We start from the raw sequence: 16519 nt of genomic DNA on the forward strand, positions 1-16519 counted from the left end.
TCCACACCATTGCTGTTCATCTCGAATCAAGGAGACACCCAAAGACATGAACAAACCTCCATAGGAAATCAAAACTCTCAAACCAATATTCACTGCACTGTAGTTTGTCAGGCTGAACAGACAGTTCTCCTGATCAACCCCTATCTAGGTTTCAGAAAGTTGTCTGAGGCTTCTGTTTAAGATAGCTCTCTTAATGGGGGTAGACAAGTCAAGTCCCTAATCTAGAAAAAAACCTGGAATTCGCACCAGACTAAATGACTAAGAAATCCAATGAGCAACTGCAGTTAATAACTTAATCCACTGCAGAACCACACAAAAGGAAAGTCAGAAGCCAATGGAAAAGGGAAACTGGTAGCAGGACTAGGGCCAGTATGGACAAACAAACCACAGTCAGGCCCTAGTCATATGTAACCTGTAGGAGTCTGGTTCTGGGGTAGCCCAAGAGACTCACGAATTCCAAGGACCCTCACACACTAACTAGATACGCCATACAGGGCCCTGACTACCCAGCTTTGCATCTGAACCTCAAAGAGAAACCTAACTGGAGTCCAAGAATCCAGATGACCCAGTCTGAGGTGGGCAATCTCAGGATGATAAGGGATACAAAACTAGAGTTTGGGAGAGAGATCAGGGCTCAATAAATAGATCTGAAATTTATCTAAATAGAGAACATAATTAAATCTTTGAAGGCCAATGAGCTCACCAAGTGAAACAGTACAGAAGGAGAAGAGAAGAGGTGATAAGGACAGCAAGTGTGCGAGTCAGGCACTGCACTGTTTTATCAAGGAACGAAGAGTATTCTGGAGGTTAGGAGGCAAGAGCTAGGAGAATCTTGATTTAGGGGAAAAATGGATTTCTGATGTAATAGAGGATTTTCATACTCTTTTTTATGAGAAGGGACTTGGAAAGGCAGCCACAATGATCAACAGAATCCTAAAAAGGGAAATTTGTTTGAGTAATTGTAAAGTGTGGCATGATGATTTAATGCTAAAATATTAATCACAGGAGAAGAAACAAGTATCCTTTCAGAACCTTAATAGGCACTGAGGGTATAAAAGGTACTAAGGAGACTAAAAAAGAAAACCAAAGGACCTGGTGAGGGATTAGATCTGTTGTGAGGGTACGAAGTGGGGAGAGAGAAGGAAGAGTTAAGGAAGGAAAAAGGAGGAAGGGGGCAGGATTTGTTCTTTTCACATTTGGGGTATGAAGAGAAGAATATGGCAACATGAAGAAAGGGGAGGTGGCAGTGGGCATCGGATGAACCTGAAATGGAGAAAGGAGGCTTGGACATATACATATAATTTAGAACCAAATCAAACAGGCAGGGTTAAGAAGGCCTATGATATGGGGGACAAAATAGCTCTAGGCAAAGCAATTTTCATGATCTTGATAGGGGGGATTAAAGGGAAGAAAATGGAGAAAGAAAAGCAAAGAAGTGGAATCCGGAGGTTCCCACCTGCTGAAGAATGACTGACATGAATGTAATGGAACACTGCTGCACTGTAAGAAATGAAGAGAGACGAGCTGAGATAACCCAGTGGAGCATGAACTGATGCAAACTAACGTAAGCAAAACGAAAAGAATCATTCACTCAAAACCACACCGCTGCAGACGGATCAATGCAATAGCTAACCACGTCCCAAGAGCACCAATGATAAAACCTATTAGGCACTTCCTAAGAGAAAGGTACAGAAAAAGATACCTGCTTGTGCACATGGCCTTCGTGTAGATTTGCTACAAGTGTTTTGTTTTTCTTTTTCATCTCTTGGTTTTAGTTGGGAGGATTAGTAGTAGTGATGTCAAAAAAAAAAAAAAAAAGAGGGCCACGGAAACCTTTTTTTAATTCATAGAAGATAATGAAGGAAGTTCAGAAGGAAGCATAGACAAGCATAACAACTTCTAAAATTACATTATAATGGACTATATTCTATCATGTGTTATGTAAAGTTACATATATATGTTTATTATATTATGTTGGAATTTATGATATGCTTTTATTAAAAAATCAAGCACTACAGATGATCCATGATTCTGTATAACATTTTCTTGTGTTCTGCCACGTATGTGTAAGTATTTTTTTGGTGTGTAAATCCAGGAAAAAAATAAAATTAAAAAAAAAAGTTGTCTGAGTTTTAGAAAGGTTAAGTAAGATAACATGTACAAGGTCACACACAAAGTTACTAAGTGTCAAAGGTCCAATATTGCTAACTCTGAGTCTCACCTATTATCTAGGGGCTGTGTTTCCTCTCTTACCTAATGGAACCAGCCAACATAAAAAATGTTTATGTAAAGTTCCTGCACTAGTATGTTATACCTCCGCCTCTCAGAGGTTGATCACCAGAAAGGTGGATAGCAGATGATAACCCATAATGCCTGTTGACCCAGGCTAGTTAAGTCATGGATCTTTTGAAGTACTGACATAAATATTTAATGTCGGGTTGATATATTTGGTCACATTAATGTAAAATAAATTTAGAAGGTAGGTCTTTCCTGACTCTCATTTTGCTGTAACCTTAGCTTTATTATCTTCAATACCAGCAAGATCTAATACAAGTTTTCCATTTCTATAAACTTTCCTTTTCCTTCTCAAGAATAAAGCAGAGTTTTTTTAAATATAAATTAATTTATTTTAAATTTAAATGGAAAAACATAAATATACAATAATAAAAGTAAAAGAAATATTATAAATATGAAATACAAAATAAGAAAAAAACCATTGCCATATGCAGAGGAGAATGCAGGAAAGGATTTAAAATGTACAGCAATAAGCTTCCATTTCAAGAAAGCCTGAATAATAAATACTATACTTTGTATTCAGAGCTGCCCATCTTTTCTTTGCTTCCCTGTAAGCCTTTCTATTCTCTGCTGTGTATTTTTCACTTTGTTCTTTTTTCCCCTCTTTCTTTCTCACCCCTTATTAATATTCATGTACTAATACACATACGCCTGCATATATGTATATGTCCATATAAACATACGTGAATACAAAGACAGAGACATACATGCATATACTTACATACACATACATATGCTCAAACGTCTATAATCATGCTCATATATAGATATACACATTCACATGCATCTATGTAAGACTGAACTGTACTTATTTGTCCTCTGTTTCCGTGAGGATGGATAACCACTTCCTTCATAAGTCTGAGTCTTTCCATACTTTTCTGAGTCCACCAATTCATCATTTTTTACACCACAACAATAGCTCAACCTTATACTGTCTTGTTATGTTAAACAGTCTAAAACAATACTGACTAATATGGCTGACATATGGTGTAGTTTCTCTATTTTTCTCTCATGATTAAATTTATTTTAGCTTTAACTTTGCCTAAGAACATGATTACTACCCCATATTTTTTCCCTAATAAATTCTACTCCTGACCTTTATTTTATGTTTGTGTGTATCTCTTATTTCCTATTCTTCCTGACTCTACTTTATTTCTACCCACCAACTTTCCCTCCTATTACTTAACCTATGCCCCCTCCAAGGATCCTTCCCTGATTTTCCCAGTAATCTAAACACCTATCCATTGCCTTGCCCCTTATCCTTTTCCCTTACCTTCCAAAAATCCTTCTCTTATCCTCTCCCTTCTCCCTATACCCTTAGCTTTTTATTTCTCTCTGAATTTATAAGACTTTTATACATATATATGTATATATGTTTATCTCTATCCATCTGTCTATCTATTATCCATTCCCAATGAAAGTAGGGTTCTAGAACTCCCAGTCCTCCTTCCCCATCTAATTCCTCTGTCAGTTTTCCTCTTACACCTCATTTGTATTTTTACTGCTCCTATGTAGTTTTATTTTTTAAAAATCATATCATACGCAAGTCTACCCCAATCTTTCTTATGAACTACCCAATTATTAATAACCACCTTAGACATATTTTTTCATATTTCCTCATATAAAAGATAACTAGTCCGTCCTTATTGAGTCCCTTGCAATTAGTCATTGATAATCAAGTACTTTATATTTCTCTTGGATCTTGTATGTCAAATCTATTAAGTTCAGGTTGGTTTTTTTAACCAAACCGTGAAAGTCTGACAACTGACAAATGTTCAGAATATAGCAGTGTTAGCATTCCCACTCTATATTATACACTTCACAATAACTTAGTCATTTTGGTGTGCTTTAGTCTCAAATATACTAACTCCATATGATTTGCAACACTACAATGAAATGAATGTGATATCCGTTACATAAAGGAAAGGGAATTCACAACAGAGTTTATATTCAAAACTGAATCTTCCAGGTAAAATTTTTGAAAAAGAATTTTGAGGAAACTACATATGATATGGGTAAGAAAAGATATTTTTACACATGTAAATTCCTAAATATAAAAATTTCTCCCCATGATATTAAGTGAAAGCAGTAAGATCTAAATGTTCACTAATTTGAATGAGATTTTGTGAGCATTTTCATAATAGATGATTACTAGGAAACCAAGATAAAGTAAAATCACATTTCTAAAAAATTTATATAGTATTTATCATTGAAATCATACATTGATAAGAATGTCATTTTTATTGTAGAATTTTACAAGTAGAATCACTGAGAGAAAAAAATGAAATTAAATAATATGTACAGGGTTTCACAAATTCTTAAAAGTGGCAGAATTTTGTCATTTTTATCATAAGAACCCTATATATAGCCCACTATTCTTTTACCGATAAGAGCAACCTCTCATAATTCACTCTCATTTGGTATAAGTGAGTTGACATCTCAGAGAACCTCTGGTTTGGCGACTCATAAATGGGCATGAAGGAAACTGAACTCCAGCATTTGTGAAAACTGCAAGGCCACATTTTTATGGGCATTTCAACTGCAGTCCTCACTAGTCAATGATCTGTTTTAAAGAGAGTCTGCTTTATAATTATTAATTATTATGATGATTACTAATGGTTTGAAAAGCCCACATATGGTATTAAAATGGAATAAGAATAGAAAGCTTTTTTAAGCTTTGCAAGAACAAAATAAAAGTGAATGGATCGTGTCTTATCAAAATAAAAATAAAGATTTAAAAATAACAGTAATCCTTGACATTTATATCACGCTTCATGTTTACCAATCTGTGTACATGATCTCATTTGATCTCCATAAAAACCCTGCAAGATACGTACGTCAAAGTTTATTATCTCCATCTCACAGAGAAAGAACATGAGGAGTGGACACGTTGAGTCGACTGATTAAGGTCACGTCGGAGGTGGTGCGACTGGAACCAGGCCCCAGGTCTTCAGATGTCATCCATAATGCATGCTGCCTCCCTTACATAACATTTTCTTCCTTTAAAATTTTTAATAGTTTAACCTGTATTCTTAAGGACTAATAAATAAACTAATGGAAAACTGTTTCCCAAAATAGTGCTACATTGTTTCTTACCTTATCCTTAGGCTTGCTGCTCATAACCTTGCAATAAATTTAATAATATTACAATAAGATTCTCAATTTTTAATGACAATTAGTAAGTTTAAGAGTTTCCTCATCAGTAACAAATGGAGTTTGGACTAACCTCTTCTAGCTCTAAATCTATGACCCGGAGATCCCAATACTACATGGTCCACTTTCTTATGGTGCTTTAATCCTTACAAAGTGCCTCCTCCCAACTCCCCTCTGAGGTATGTGAGCAAAACTATCATGTATTCTAGTTTTACAGCTTTTGTTCTTGGTGAGTCATTTCAGTTAATTCTGACTCCTTATGACCCCACTTGGGGCTTTCTTGGAAAAGATACTGGAGTGGTTTGCCATTTCCTTCCCCAGCTCATTTTATAGATGAGGAACCTGAGGCAAACAAGGCTAAGTGACCTGCCCAGGGTCACACAGTTAGCAAGTGTCTGAGGCCAGATTTGAACTCAGGAAGATGAGTCTTCCTGACTCTGTGCACTATGACACCCTCTAGCTGCCCTTATGGCTGAGGGAACTAGAACTACAAGATAGCCCACCTTTACATGGCCAGTGCTCTAAGTGCCAGGTCCAGAACTCAAGCCTCTGACTCTGGAATTAGAAGACCTCAGTTTTAATTTCACCTGTAAAATTCATCATTTGTGTGAGCTTTGCCAAGTGACAACTTATGTCTGCCTCAGTTTCCTCATTTGTAAATGGTGATGATAATACCACTTACCTCCTAGGATTGTTGTGAGGACAAAATGAGATAATACTTGTAAAGTGTTTTGAAAACCTTAAAGCCCTATATAAAATGCTAGCTACTATCACCATGATCCTGTGACTCCAAGCAGAGTACTTCTTCCTCTATGCCGTGATGTCTTCAGTAAAAATGCTCTTTTGTAACGAATGCCTGGGTAAATTGCACTGTTCTATATTGTAAATTTCTTCCAAACCTCCTAAAGATATTCACTAGAAGAAGGAAATGACTTAGCACTCCACGCTACCAGGATTTATCACGTTTGTGATTGATTCACCTCATTGATCCTAGTTCCTTTGTAAAGGTCACTGAAAAAAAATGAACTGTATAGTAGATAATTCAATAACTACCTTTAGACATAGCCCAAGGTACTCAAAGTGAAAGGGAAAGCCAAAATTATCTAATGGATCTGACGATAATTTCAGTACCAAAGGATCCTAGGAACACATGACATTTGCCAGCTCTTTCTTCACTGTTTTTATATTATTAAAAAAAAAAGATTTGAAAATCATTTGTGAAATATCACATACACATAAAGAGGGAGAGGGAGAGGGAGAGACAGTCTCCAACTAATACAAACACCAATGTAGATATTGTTAGCCAAGATGTTAAAACCTAGCTTTTCCAATTAGCTGATCTCACTTTTCTCTTTATGTAGCTCAAACAAAGCCTTGTAATAGTTTTGTTATGTTTTGGACCAGATGTTACATGTTCATAAACTAATGACTTAAGTATGGCTATTACCTCTGGAAAATGCACTGACTTTCATGGAATCTCCTCTTATCTAGAGAGCAACCTTCCAGAATCCTCAAGTATTCAGGGCCATGGCCCTGAAGTAGGTCAAAGAAATGAAAAAAAGTCTTCCACTGCAGATGCTAGAGCATCTACGAAAATAACAAAGAAGAGGAAAAAAAACTAAAGATTGAGTGTCTCACTGATGGAAAGAAAATAAGTATTTTGACAGGCTATTCCTATCTCTACAAAGTCAGACTGATCTTCAGCAAACTATGAAGGTCAGGAGAAGTGACAGAACACATAAGCAAAAAAAACCCCCAAAAGTAGAGTGATAAAGGTAATAGAAGCGATCAGAGGGAGCAAGTGTCAGCTTTTGTGATCTACTTAGAGAATATCTCTTCAGAGAGCCACTTGTGTCACTCTAGCCCCTGACAGCAGTCATGTGATACATCCCCATAATAAAAACAAAAGTTCCTTCGTAGATTACTATTTTTTTAACCAGATCTGTGATTTCAATTTGTATAGGGAACTCCCAGTGAGGAAAGTCCTCCTCCTGAGAGCGACATTGCTTCTACAACTTTCAGTCTTAAGAAATTATCTGGGGGCACTGAGAGGTTAAGTGATTTGCCTAGGATCCAACAGTCAATATGCATCAGACACAGAGCATGAACAAAGGTCTTTTCTATTCCAAGGCCAGCTCTTTATCTACTATGTTGTCTTTCAGCATGTCTTATCATAGGTGTGTATTTATTATATGTGCGTATTTATATATTAACATATATTATATATTAATTTTGGTCATTCTTGTAAATTTTTGGGAAATTAGTAAGCCTCACATTTTATAGTATTTTAAATCCTTAGTGATATATATGTGTCAGTATATGTGTGTATATATCTACATATACACATATATGTATGCATATGTGTGCATATCTATACATAGAAACCTATCATCTATTATCTGTCTGTCTGTCTGTCTATCTATCTATCTACTCTTTAGTGACAAGATAGTTGTGGTCTAAAGGTAGAAAATGGCATTTGAGCTTGAAGTAATTAACATACCTTCAACAAAGCAAAGAGAAGGGGGGTGGAGCCAAGATGGCGGAGTAGAAAGACGCACATATGCTACCTCCGAACCCACTGCCCATAAAATACCTGTAAAAAAAAAAAAGAACCACCGGCGAATTCTGGAGCAGCAGAAGTCACAGAACGGAGCGGGCGAGATTTCTGCTCCAGAGAGCCTGAAAACCTCTCGCAAAAGGTCCCTCGTGCCCCGGACCCGGAACAGAGCCCAACCCTGCCTTGGCGGAAGGAGCAGATCCAAGCAGGCTTCAGGGATGGAATCTCCAGCAGCCCCACAGGTCCCTCCACCCACAGGTGACAAGGGTCGGTAAGAGGGTCTCTTTGGCGGGTCAAAAGGGGAGTGGGGTGCCCCCATAACTCAGGCCCCCTTGGGAGGCAGCAGCGGAGGTGGGAGCAGACCAGGGCTCCCCAAGCAGGCAGGACCCCAGATCCATTGTTGAAGGTCTCTGCATAAACCCCCTGAGGGAACGGAGCCCCTGAGGCGGCCCTGCCCTGACCTGAGCACCTGAATTTAATCTCACACTAACAGCAGCCCTGCCCCCACCAAAAGCCCTGAGGCTGGGAAGCAGCATTTGAATCTCAGACCCCAAGTGCTGGCTGGGTGGATCTGGAGGCAAGGTGGGGGTAGAGAGGACACTCAGAAGTCAAGTCACTGGCTGGGAAAATGCCCAGAAAAGGGAAAAAAAATAAGACTATAGAAGGTTACTTTCTTGGTGAACAGGCATTTCCTCCCTTCCTTTCTGATGAGGAAGAACAATGCTTACCATCAGGGAAAAACGCAAAAGTCAAGGCTTCTGTATCCCAGCCCACCCAATGGGCTCAGGCCATGGAAGAGCTCAAAAAGGATTTTGAAAATCAAGTTAGAGAGGTGAAGGAAAAACTGGGAAGAGAATTGAGTGACATGCAAGCAAAGCATGAAAAACAAGTAAACACCCTGCTAAAGGAGACCTAAAAAAATGCTGAAGAAAATAACACCTTGAAAAATAGGCTAACTCAATTGGCAAAAGAGGTTCAAAAACCCAATGAGGAGAAGAATGCTTTCAAAAGCAGAATTAGCCAAATGGAAAAGGAGATTCAAAAGCTCACTGAAGAAAATAGTTCTTTCAAAATTAGAATGGAACAGATGGAGGCTAATGACTTTATGAGAAACCAAGAAATCACAAAACAAAACCAAAAGAATGAAAAAAATGGAAGAGAATGTGAAATATCTCATTGGAAAAACAACTGACCTGGAGAATAGATCCAGGAGAGACAATTTAAAAATTATGGGACTACCTGAAAGCCATGATCAAAAAAAGAGCCTAGACATCATCTTTCATGAAATTATCAAGGAAAACTGCCCTGATATTCTAGAACCAGAGGGCAAAATAAGTATTCAAGGAATCCACAGATCACCTCCTGAAAGAGATCCAAAAAGAGAAACTCCTAGGAACATTGTGGCCAAATTCCAGAGTTCCCTGGTCAAGGAGAAAATATTGCAAGCAGCTAGAAAGAAACAATTCAAGTATTGTGGAAATACAATCAGGATAACACAAGATCTAGCAGCTTCCACATTAAGGGATCGAAGGGCGTGGAATAGGATATTCCAGAAGTCAAAGGAACTAGGACTAAAACCAAGAATCACCTACCCAGCAAAACTGAGGATAACACTTCAGGGGAAAAATTGGTCTTTCAATGAAATAGAGGACTTACAAGCATTCTTGATGAAAAGACCAGAGCTGAAAAGAAAATCTGACTTTCAAACACAAGAATGAAGAGAAGCATGAAAAAGTAAATAGCAAAGAGAAGTCATAAGGGACTTTACTAAAGTTGAACTGTTTACATTCCTACATGGAAAGACAATATTTGTAACTCTTGAAACTATTCAGTATCTGGGTACTGGGTGGGATTACACACACACACATGCACACGCACACGCACACACACACAGAGACAGAGTGCACAGAGTGAATTGAAGAGGATGGGATCATATCTTAAAAAAATGAAATCAAGCAGTGAGAGAGAAATATATTGGGAGGAGAAAGGGAGAAATGGAATGGGGCAAATTATCTCTCATAAAAGAGGCAAGCAAAAGACTTATTAGTGGAGGGATAAAGAGGGGAGGTGAGAGAAAAACATGAAGTTTACTCTCATCACATTCCACTAAAGGAAGGAATAAAATGCACACTCATTTTGGTATGAAAACCTATCTTACAATACAGGAAAGTGGGGGAGAAGGGGATAAGCAGGGTGGGGGTGGATGATGGAAGGGAGAACATGGGGAGGAGGGAGCAATTTGAGGTCAACATTCATGGGGAGGGACAGGATCAAAAGAGAGAACAGAAGTAATGGGGGACAGGATAGGATGGAGGGAAATATAATTAGTTCTTACACAACACTACTATTATGGAAGTCATTTGCAAAACTACACAGATTTGGCCTATATTGAATTGCTTGCCTTCCAAAGGGAAGGGGTGGGGAGGGAGGGAGGGCAGATTGGCAGACAGGGGCAATCAGAACGCTCGGTGTTTTGGGGTGGGGGGAGGGGACAAAAGGGGGGAAAATTTGGAACCCCAAATTTTGTGAAAATGAATGTTAAAAGTTAAATAAATTTAAAAAAAAAGTATATTTCAAATAAAAAAAAAAAAACAAAGCAAAGAGAAGCAAAAGAATATACAGTGACCACAACGATATAAAGGAAGTCAGCACTAACTACCATCAGAATTCACATCAATGCAAAGACCGATCTAAACCTCACAGGGCTGATGATGAAACCTACTGACCTCCCTCTTAGAAGAGAATCAGCAATCCTTGAAGGAGGAGACCTGGATCATAGAACCTAATAAGTGTGCTGTTTTTATTTGCTTCCCCTCTGCTTATTTTCAGTAAGGAAGAATTTGGTGGGGGAGAGGTAATGAGAAGTGCCAAGGAAAGTAAAAAAACAAAAGAGGCAGTGTGGGCATAATGAATAGAGGGCTTTTCTTTGAGTCAGGAGAACCCTGGTTCAAATCCTACCTCTAATACTTACTGTTTCACCATAGGCAAGTAACTTCCGTGAACCTCAGTTTCCTTAATGATAAAATGACTAACCACTTTACAAGGTTGTTGTGAAGATCAAAGAAAATATAAGTGTGAGCGTCATTATTTTTTTAAAAAGGAGAATACATAAAACATTACCAAAGAGTTAGTAAAACTCTCCAGAAGCGAAGAATTTTCACTTTTATGGAAGTTTATATATATTGGGAAAAAAATCTGCTTTAGTACACTTGTGATTAAAAAGATTAGTGTCAATGAAGCTTGCATGCTCATTGTTATTTTTAGTAAGAACTTACATCAGGAGCATCCTTTAATGTCTGAGTCATCTCTTCACTGTATAGAATACTCTAATAAATGTGTTCATAACCAGGAATCCATGGACCTCCCAAAGGATCCATAGATAGATTTCAGGGGATCCATAAATTTGTGTTTTTAAAAAATATTTTGATCACCGTATTTCAATATAATTTATTTCCTTCAAGACGCTATGCATTTGTTTTATGCTGGTAATAACTTTATCTGGAAAGAGGCTTTACCAGATGGCCACAGGAGTCCACAACACAAAAAAGTTAAAACCCTCTATTCTAAACAAATGTCTGCAGGTGAGGTAGGTGCAGCATGATTCAATGTCCACTGTACTTGTCTTTCTGGGATTGTAGAGTATTTTTGGAGTTTTTGTATATTGATACTGAAAAAGCAATTGTCGAGGGAGAGGGGAGCTGAATAACAGAAATTATGGCTGGTGTTGGCATGTCATGCTCCTCATAAACCATGAAGTTCTTACTTAATAAAGGAGGCACATATTGATTTAATTACCACCTCTCTCAAGCACATGGCCTTAGTTCTCAGAAATTTCATCTTCTGCTGTGCTGCTGATCACATACTGTACTGTGCTCACTACTTTTTAATTCTTCTAAGAAAAATCTGAGGACTTACATTAGCAAGGGCCAGTGTGATAAATGACATATCTTGTTTTATTTACTTTAAGGTTCACAATTAAGCTTTTACTTTTTTCCCCATTGTGTAATAAACTTGTGATTGATACACAGAAACTTAAATTAGGACTGAATTCAAATAATGATACCTGTTTTAACATCTTCTAAACTGAGCTTAGTATATCCCAGTAAAATTCCCACCCCTAATAATACCTGACATTTGTATAGCTGTAGTACTTTTTAAGTTTCAAACTAGTTTCATATGTATTATCTTGAAATCAGTGGGTCATAGTGAAAAGCATTTTCTTGGTTGAGTGGCTCTTCTCAATAAACCGTACTACCCTTTTTCCTCATATGGCTATGATTTTACAGGTTGAGAAAAAGATCCTTGAATTTTAGGAGCATGAGCATTGTTAAAACATTCAAAAAATATAAGTCAACTTTAGTATCTCATGAGAAATACCTCCCTACGTATGATAAAAGAAAGGAACAGAAGTAGCATTTCAGGGGTTTCTCTGTAAATGACATGAACATGGATAAGGAGGCAGCTGAAAGGGGCATTGTATTAGAAATGTTGAGAAGGTTAAAACTCAGCAATTTGTACCAAGTTGCCTTGGTTTATCTAAGATATTCTGGGTTATGGACGATTTTAATCATTTAATAAAATCCCTTTTACATTATACAGTGCACACTTTGAAAGTGTATTAAGTAAACAATGACTTTGCAATCCCTCTTTGGGAACATGAGCACCACCAAGGAATTAGCAAACATTTCCTACCATCAAACAAGAGTCTGTAACACCTTAAGGCAACACTTTGATTCTGTACCCCTCTCAAAAAATTTTTCAGCACTGACTCATTATATGTCCATTTTTATAAATTATATACATGTACTATTATGCTAATAATTCTAATATACAACAAAATTTACACAAAAACAGAACTTTTAAAAATATTCAATAAATATCAAATAATATTTGGTCCTAGAATCAACACGGAGTCACTGGAGTTTATTGAGTAACGGACTGACAAGGTTCATTTAGCATGGGCCTGCACAACATACAGCCTGAGGAATGCTTCTGGCCTGCCAGAGGATTTCGGGCAGCCTGCAAAAAATGTAGAGGTTGTAAAAGAAAGTAAAGATGTATTATTGAGCGCTTTGTCCAATCCCCACTTAACCACTTTCCACTAGTCTCTACCGTGCCTGTCCTGTAATCTGGCAGGTGGGTTACCACTGCCTACTCTCTCCCGTTTATAACATGACCCAGGGCAACCAATCATCATCAGTCTGTCTCTAGTCTGAGAGGAGCAAGAGTCCTATCTTTTCTCTGTGTTTTTGGTTGTTACAGGGAAAGTGAGCCACCTCAAAGCCTATCTGTTGCACAAAGAAGTTTAGCCTATTTTAATTTTGTCCCCAACCTACTGTCAAGTTGTATAGGTCTGATTAAGCAGCTAAGTGGAGGAAGGATAAGAGAAAGGAGAGTTGAGGCAGGGAGATCAATTAGGAAGCCACTAAAATAGTTCAGGTAACAGTTGATGAGGACTTGGAGGAAGGTGGTAGATGTGTGAGAAGGGTTGAGGGTGGGGGGGAAAGAAAGAGATAGATAGATATGAGAGATGTTATGGAAACAGAACTGAGAAGCCTAAACAACTGATCTAATATATGGAGTGAAAGAGAGTAAAGACTTGAGGACGAATCAATTAATGATCAAGTACCCAGTAGACCTTGCAATTGTCTGGCTATGGGGATGCTGAAGTCACAGACTTGAATGGGGAGGAAATGAGGACTGTTGGGCAATAATGGGTGAAGATGGTAGGATGTGACTCATATTCCTACCCTCTGACTGGATATATCTTAGAGTCATGCCACAGTCACCTTGGAGTTATGCCACGTCCCAATGGGGTAGGGGCTGCCACTTTGATGACTACAACTCTAAGGAAAGCAAACGAAATAGAATCCAGTTTGGAGCAATTAAGAAACAGGTTTTCCTTTCAGGTTTCCCCAAAACTAATGAGACATTCTTGAAAAGGTAGTTTGTCAAAGTAACAACAAATAACCTTACTGGTTCCTGAAATCTGAGGTAATGGAAAGATCAGTGGTTCATCTGCAAAATGCGGAAAACAATATTACAAAACCTGTGTCTGCCATCGAGTCTTCAATAGTTTGCATGGAATACTGCGGGTTAAGCCAGCGTCAGAGTAGGGATCTAAATGTTAGTTGTCCAGACTCTGAGGCTGGCTCTCTATCCACTTTTCCACACTGCCTTGTATTTTAAAACTAAGACATTCAGCCTGCCACACTCGCAGTGAACAAAGCTATTCTTAAAGCTGCCTCATCATTTCTATGTGCAGCCACTGTTTCCAAATCTACACCATTGTTTGGATGGAAATATTACCAGGAAGATTAAAGTATTTCCTTCTAATGACAGACTTGGATAGAAAAGTTTCTTTGAAAAACCCACACAGCATGTTTCTTCACTAGTGATCATCATGGAACTCGCACAGCTTTGTTATGTCAACTGGCCTTAAAACTGTCAATCTCGGCAAATTTAACTAAGTTACTACATTTAACACGTCCACAAATGTTGTAGCATCTGTCATAGGATCACAGATTAAGAACTGAGGTCTAGCAGGAACTTCAAAGGCTGTATAGTGCAATCCCATCACTGGAGCAAACTGAGGCGCAAAGGGTTAAGTGACTTGCCCAAAGTCACATAGGAAGTAACAAGAGAAGACAATGTAAACAGTGTTATGCTAGTAAATGCTTAATAATTGGCTCTCCAGCAAAAAAATAAAAGCAGGTGCAACATACTTTTTAAAGTTTAGTTTGCATTATTATTATTATTTTTTCTATTTTTTAAAATTCTAAGTAATTAACAAAACAATAAGTTAAGACCTACTTTGTAATGTGCATCAATTTCTAAGGTATAAATGCCCACACTGAAAATTTAAAAATCAGATCTCTCATGAAGGTTCAATCTGGCTTCAGCACACCCCTGTATGTCTGCCATTTCCACTATACCATATGTTTATTATGTAGATTAGCTACTGGACAAACATGATCAATCCCTGTCCTAAATGAGTTCATTTTCTACTCAGGATTATCCAAAGGCATGCTAATCATAGCCACTATAATGAAGCAAGCACTTACATGCCTGGTACCACCTATGATTAGAAGTCCTACATAATTTGACATCATTTTATTTCTTCTGTCTTATTACATGCAAATTCCCTCCGCATGAACTGTACTCCAGTAGTCAAATTGGACTACTTTTAGCATATGGATATGGATACATGGATACCTTATGTCTGTCCATCCACAACCCTAAATGCCTTTGGTAACTTTATGCCCTTCCTTGCCTTTAATGAATCCCTAACCTCCTTTAAAGCCCAGCTGAAAGCTACCTCATCAATTCATTAAACCTTCCTTCAAGCACACAACTACCTCTCTGCACCTGATATCCTCTGTCAAGCTCTCTTCATCCTCTTGGCTGGAAGACACTATTGTCCAAGCAGTGCGTAGGGACCCTGAAAGGAAGTGTTTCCTTAGAATGTGTTGTAAGCACATAGGGAAGCAGGAGGGTTAGACTACGATGTGCACTAGAATCCCATAATTCAAATTTCTGCCACTGTTTACACACATAGGTGATCTCTTTTATGAAATAATGAGGACTCAAGAGGAATTACCTCTGAGTGTTTTTCAAGCAAAACAGGAATTTCATAATACAAGCCAGTTGTGTTTTGAAAGTCAGAAATTATGTAAAGTGTGCCTGAAATCAGGTTTTATGATCTTGTCTTTCCTATCTTGAGTCTCCCAGGGAACATAGCAATGAGCTTAACAGAAGGCAGTATCACAACCAGAATAATTACACCTAGAGCAAATTTTTAAATATTTAATTAATGACTTCTAATGAGTTCCATCCTTGCAGTATCCAGTGGCTGATCAAGCTCAGCACTTTCCTGTTAATGTTTGTTCCCTCTTGATCAGAGCATGACCCAAGTGCCCAGGAGGGATATTTTTCATATTATATGTCTCTGGGTAGGTGTGATTACCTGTTTGTTGTTCTGCATCTATCTGTTCATGGCAGGAGAAAGTCACGGAACATGTCTGAATTGGTCACATGCCCAGAAAAAGTAGTTCATCCTTAAACAGCTAACGAGAACAACCAGAGAATAGATTTCATCCTCACAAGATATCTAAGAGAGGTTGACAATACTAGTATAGATCTTCACAGAAAATGGATAATATACCTCTACCTATTGGATATGAATGAATCTTGAGTATGTATAAATTCACCTTTATATAATGTTCTACAGCCATAAAACATTTTTTCATACATTATCTCATTTGATCTCATAAGAACATAGATTTAAATCTGGAAAGGGACATAAAAGTTTTTCTAGTCCAATCCCTTCATTTACAGATGACAAAACTAAAGCTGATAAAGGATAAATAATTTGCTCATGGTCATACAAGTACTAAGTTGGAGTCAAGATTTGAACTTAGGTCCTCTGACCCCAAATCCAATACATGTTCCATCACACCATCTATAGCTAACCACTGAGATAGGTCATACAAGAATTATTATCACCCTTGTTTT

The 16519-nt window shown here is 37.8% G+C and overlaps 1 protein-coding gene across 2 annotated transcripts in view; it reads right to left on the reverse strand.

Annotated features, from left to right (window-relative positions):
• ADGRV1 (adhesion G protein-coupled receptor V1) overlaps positions 1 to 16519 on the reverse strand; it is a 751592-nt gene that overhangs the window by 323284 nt on the left and 411789 nt on the right. The window lies entirely within an intron of this gene.

The sequence above is a fragment of the Notamacropus eugenii genome, chromosome 4 (assembly GCF_028372415.1).
Source record: "Notamacropus eugenii isolate mMacEug1 chromosome 4, mMacEug1.pri_v2, whole genome shotgun sequence".
Taxonomy (NCBI): domain Eukaryota; kingdom Metazoa; phylum Chordata; class Mammalia; order Diprotodontia; family Macropodidae; genus Notamacropus; species Notamacropus eugenii.